This window comes from Mesoplodon densirostris, chromosome X, assembly GCF_025265405.1.
Source record: "Mesoplodon densirostris isolate mMesDen1 chromosome X, mMesDen1 primary haplotype, whole genome shotgun sequence".
NCBI classification, from domain to species: domain Eukaryota; kingdom Metazoa; phylum Chordata; class Mammalia; order Artiodactyla; family Ziphiidae; genus Mesoplodon; species Mesoplodon densirostris.
The window spans coordinates 70,323,534-70,329,378 of record NC_082681.1 but is presented as its reverse complement, the minus strand read 5'-3'; the positions used below and the strand labels follow the sequence as shown (position 1 = coordinate 70,329,378).

At 37.4% G+C, this 5,845-nt stretch overlaps 1 pseudogene; it reads left to right on the top strand.

The window, feature by feature from the left end:
• The first annotated feature begins 1,162 nt into the window (after window positions 1–1,162).
• Window positions 1,163–5,625, top strand: LOC132481626 (sodium/hydrogen exchanger 2-like; annotated as a pseudogene).
• Window positions 5,626–5,845: the final 220 nt, after the last annotated feature.

The window sequence follows — 5,845 nt, the reverse complement described above, 5'->3', positions numbered from 1 at the left end:
CAAAATAAATATGTAAGTATTAAATTCTTGATGCTATTCTATTTGGTAATCTATTTAACAAGATGTCTTCTAAAGAGTTTGACAAAGGACAGCAACAGAAAAGAAGACACCAGGTTTAAAATCATGCCTAATTTGAGGATAATAGAAATGAAAAGGGCACAATGATACAAAAGGATATGTAACTACTCTGGAGGTTGGCCTCTCTAGTGAAATCTCACTGAGTTTATAAGAAATCAGTACATGTTTTTCATGGTGAAATCTGAGAAAATTGATTAACAATTAAAGTAGGCATAATTTACATGGGGTGGAAGTTGGAGTAGAAGGTCCTTGCCCTTTTTTAGAAGTACTACTGAAAGATATCACGTGGGAGATAGGAATTATGGTAAAAAAATAAAAATACTACTTCTATTCCCCTCTTAAGTACTAGGTCTTTTATTCAGAATAAAGAAAAGGCTTTTCTCCTAGAATTTCCAGGAGCAGCTGATTTAATTTTGTCGACCCCTTAGCCTCTCACTGCGGAAATAAGGAGCTCTACCTCTAGGGATTTCCCCAGAAGGCAGCTTGAATTTGGCATCCTAGTTAGGATTCTCATATGCAGAAGTCTTTATAGTCTCTGGAGATTCAGGAATTCTTCTTGAATAGTTTTCCATATCCATTCTGAATTGGAGTTATCTTTAGTAAAAACTTAGATTGTTAAGTGGCCAGAATCCAGTTCCAGTGATTTTCTTCCCTTGAGAGTTAGGACTGGGGGTAAAATTCTTTTCCATGTCAATCAATGAATTTGTCCCAGCTTCCTCCCTTTGCTGGCTCTGGCTCTAATTTCATTCCAGGGCATAACAGCCCAGCATTTCTCTTCTAGGATTCCAGGAAGCTGCTGGAATTTTCACTGATCCATTAAATGCTAGCCAGCAGGACTAAGGGTCAGGGACAGCAATCTGCATTTGTGAGCAACTGCAGCTGGGGGGGAGGGGATTAAGTACTTTAGCAAACACAGCTGGCAGAGCTGGTGGTGGCCCATGGGCTGGGCCTCCTCTTACCTCTGCTACTGGGGCAGCTCTGCTCCCAGCTGCTGGGCACCTCTGGGGGTAATATGCTGCACTACTGGGACCTGACGGCAAAAAATAGCAGCTGAGGACCCAAAAGAACACAGGAAAATGCCTCGATGGTGTCTGCTCACACACTCCTCTTCTCCCTGGATTACCAGCATGTGCAAATTCCTTTCGAGATCACACTCTGGATTATGTTAGCCTCTCTGGCAAAGATAGGTAAGTGAGTGGGCTTCCCTGGTGGCGCAGTGGTTGAGAGTCTGCCTGCCGATGCAGGGGACACGGGTTCGTGCCCCGGTCCAGGAAGATCCCGCATGCCACGGAGCGGCTGGGCCCATGAGCCATGGCCGCTGAGCCTGAGCGTCCGGAGCCTGTGCTCCGCAACGGGAGAGGCCACAACAGTGAGAGGCCCGCGCACAGCAAAAAAAAAAAAAAAAAAAAAAGATAGGTGAGGAACTTCCCAAGGCTCTCCCAGGGAGTTGCCTAATGGGGGAGGGGACTTTCAGGGCTTTTCCAGATGTTAAGAAAGGCACCTTTTCCTTAATAGACCAGAGAAAGGCAAACTGGAATATTTGCCTCCTGGGCTCTGTCACAAGGATCTTTATCTTCATAGCTCAAACCCTCTTGCAGTGATTATGTTCAAATGTTGGTGGTCTCCCAGCAGAAGGAGGTGTGAATGGGCTCAGCACAGGAACTTAGACTGCAAAGGGTCCCAGCTGTTCAAGGGTTGAGAAGATGAGGTATAACTTTAAAAGGGAGAACAGAAAAATCTTAATAGAATGATTCTAACTGATCTGAGTCTTTAGGCAACCTTTTTTTCCTCACAGGATGCTTATTATAGTTGCCAGGTAGCGAGAAAGTGGAACAAGTCCATTTCCTATTTTTTAAAAGATAGGCCTTTTTGTCACCACTCAGAATTTAAGTGGAAACACAAACTAAGACTAAATCCAGCAAGAAAAGAAGAGCTGCTATGTTTTAACTATTTCACCTTTATGAACACCTTGATTTACTAGTGTTGTGATTCTCTTAAGGAGATTTATTATCAGTTATTCCTCTTATGTTCTTTAATAATTTATCAGACCTTTGCCTTGGTGGTATTAAAATTATGAGAGTCCTTTAACAGTTCAAAGTATTTATGATGGAGTTAACATTTTTATGTAGGTTGAGAACAAAAAACAATGCCAGGAAAACATAAGACTGTGTAGAATTTTGTCATTTTAAAATGAATTTATTCTAAAATAAATCATGTTCAGCATTTCAAAGTTTTATTTAAGTGACTCTATAGATACCAAAGCTTTACCATTCATGACATGTAATATTTAATGATGACACAGAAAATCCATAGATTCATAGCATGATAGTCAGAGCTGAAAAACCCTAGAAATCATTCTTATCCAACTCCTTTATTTTATAGATAGGAAATCTGAGGCCCAGGGAGAGAAGATGCTTTGTGAAGTTCAACAAACCGGAACTAGAATGCTAGTCTCATGCTTCCTTGATTAGAAATACATGCTGTTTTGGGTGATAGTAATTTGCACTGTGGATTCTTTTAAATTATTAGGGTTAATAATTAAGGTTATTAGGGTTAGGTTTCTTTTAAATTATTTTTTCAGTATTAGATATATTGATTATAATAAATAGTCTAATTAAATGTTAATTTCAGGATAACAGGGCAAAGGGCCTTCTCAGTAGGTCTTCCATCCCCATATGTAGGACTTTATTGAGCCATCACTGACAGACAATTTTTTGCTGTGACCTTGTAAGAGAATGTAAATTAAAAACAACAAAAAAAATCTTCCTTGTTAACATTCATTCAACAAATATTTTTGAGCACATTTTATGTGTGGAGCATTATATTGGGCCCATGGGCTACAGAGATGAATAAGACCCCATCCTTCCCATGAGGAGTTTTCAAATTATTTCAATGCCTAGAGAAAATAAGTGGTTCTGTAGAGGATAAAGAGAGACCTAGCATGGTTTAGTGGAAAGATAAGATTACTTTGAGCTATTTAATATTTGCTCAAATTTAGGAGCCAGTGCCTGGCACATAGGCAATCAGTATGTGTTAGATGAGTGAAATACTTCTTTGCCCTCATATTTATCATTTCTAATATGGGGATAACAGTATTTACATTGCTGTGTTGGTATGATGAGAGAATCAAATAGAAGAGTATATGTGAAAGCACTTTTGAAACTATTTAAAGTCTAGCTTAGGAACCAACTGTCTTTCTTTTCTAAAAATATATTTATTATTTATTTGATAATATCCGTTGAGCTATTTCTATGTGCTATCAATGTGCTAGGGGATTAATGTAAAAACTAGCTTCAATCCTTGAGAAAGTTGTAGTCAAATTAATTAACAAATATTTTAGAAAGGGATCTCAGCAGTGTATTAGTGGTGACTGGGGCAGAGAGGAAGGGGATGGATTAGCTCAGATGACCATTAAAGTCCTTTCTATAGCAGAGAGGATTGATGATATTTAGAGTCGTTATTTATAGGCTTTATGTAAGCTAGAGCATGATGATGTGGCATATAACGTGGGCAAAGGTAAAAGAATACAGGATAAAACAGAGAACTGCTGCTATGTGGGTTGCTAGAGATGGCTGCATTTCCCTCGTGCAATGAAAGACTCATATCATTGTATGAGAAAAAAACTAACTTTATAGTTGGGATTGTATTTGGATAATTCAGTATTAATTCAGCATTAGTGTTAAGTCCATATCTGTCAATCAGGCCAAGTGACAGTTTGGGGTAATTATAGGAACACTGAGTTAAAAGTCAGGAGACCTGGCTGGGTTGTCATCTCAGCTCTGCCACATAATTACCATTTAGCTATGAAAACTCATTTTACTTCTTTGGCCTCAATTTCCTTATAAGTAATTATGATTCCTTATCAATGAAGAGTTAGTTATGATTACTAAAACCCTTTTCAACTATTATCATTCACAGCAGATGTTTGAATTATGGCTGTCATTTCTATATTTTTAAGTTTCTGATGTCTTTGACTATGATCATGAGAAGAGCAGAAGAATATTGCCAGCTGATAAATGAATTGTTTCCATTTTAAAACATGTACTCACATTTGAAAATGATTCAGTGGACACATGAATAATCGTTTGCTGTTAACTGTGAATACTTTTATTCTATTAGTAAATATTTTTCATTATAAAGAAATTGTCTCCACTCATGCCTCTGCATCTTTATCAAGTCATTATTAAAATGTAAAATGTAAAATGACTGAGAAGCTATTTTCCTGAAATCATGAGGCTTGAGAAGAAGGCTGACATATAGAGATGATTGATAATAAAGATGTTATAATAGTCTATCTTTTTTCTCTTTTCTATGATTTCACCTCTATAATAAGTTACCCGCAGTTGTACCTGAAAGCTGCCTCTTGATATTTGTAGGTCTCATCATGGGAGGACTAATTTACAGTTTAAATGACAAATCCCCACCAGTCATGAACAGTGATATATTTTTCTTGTACTTATTTCCACCAATAGTCCTTGATGCAAGATATTTTATGCCTAGTTGGCCATTTTTTGAAAATATAGGGACCATTCTGTCATATTCTGTAGTTGGAACCATGTGGAATGCATTTGGGATAGGCCTTTTCCTCTATGGCATATGTTAGGTGAAGTACTTCAAACTTCATGATGTGTCATTGCTCCATAACTTTTGGTTTCGTAGTTTGATTGCTGCAGTAGATCCTGTACTCTCTGTATTTGAAGAAATTCATGTGAATGGAAAGCTTCATATTTTGGTGTTTGGAGAATCCCTCCTTAATGATGCTGTTGTAAGTATCCGAAGCATGAACTTTCATGGTAATTTATTAGGTTCCCTTATGGTCACCCTTGAAATTTAAATAAGAATTGAATTCTGGTTTAGACCATGATTGAGTAATTTAGTCCTAGGAATAAGTTTATGAGTTGAGAGAATATGATTTACTGGTCATTAATATGTTTTCAAAAATAACCATGCTTTTTTTATACTATACTAATCTTGTATCAGTTTATTAAGTGAAAATTAGGATACAACTTCTGGAGGCCACAGTCTTTCTAGTCATGTCAAATAAGAATATTTTAGCCATGAAGCATATATTCACAGCCCATCAGACAATTTTCAAACAGAATCATGCATAATTTAATATTGACTTGTAGAAATATCTTTTGATGTAGGGAAGATTTCTGGGAACTCATGTTGGGAAGGAAATGGGGAGTTGGAGGACTTCAAGGTTGAGAAACCTCAAAATAGAAGGATACATAGGGCATAAGTTGAGACTTTTCTGATTGGTAAATTCACTCTAAACTTTTTTTTATGAAGGTGCTCTATAAGTTGTTCAAATCTTTCTCTGAAATGCCATCTATCAAACTACTGGATATTTTGGCTGGGGTAGGAAAGTATTTTTTGGTTGGATAAGGAGGCATTTTCATTGGGTTCCTGTTTGGCATGGTTTCTGCCTTTACCACATGCTTTATCAAGACCAGCCGGGTCATCGAACCTCTCTTTATCTTCTTATATAGCTATCTCTCCTACCTGACAGCTGAAATGTTCCATCTCTCAGGGATTGTGGCATAAGTATCTCGAAAAGTCTTTGATTTATTGAATTTCTTTTAGGAATTGAGTCTGATTTCCCACTAGAAATCTAGGAAATTGCATTTCCTAGATATGGGAGAAGGACCCACCCTTTATGTTCTTCTAGGGTTTCCTGTTACTCTAATAGTCACTTAGTCATAGCACTGCAAGTGTTATTGTGGTCAAGTTCATGGGTTCCCTGTAGAGATTAAATGACTACATC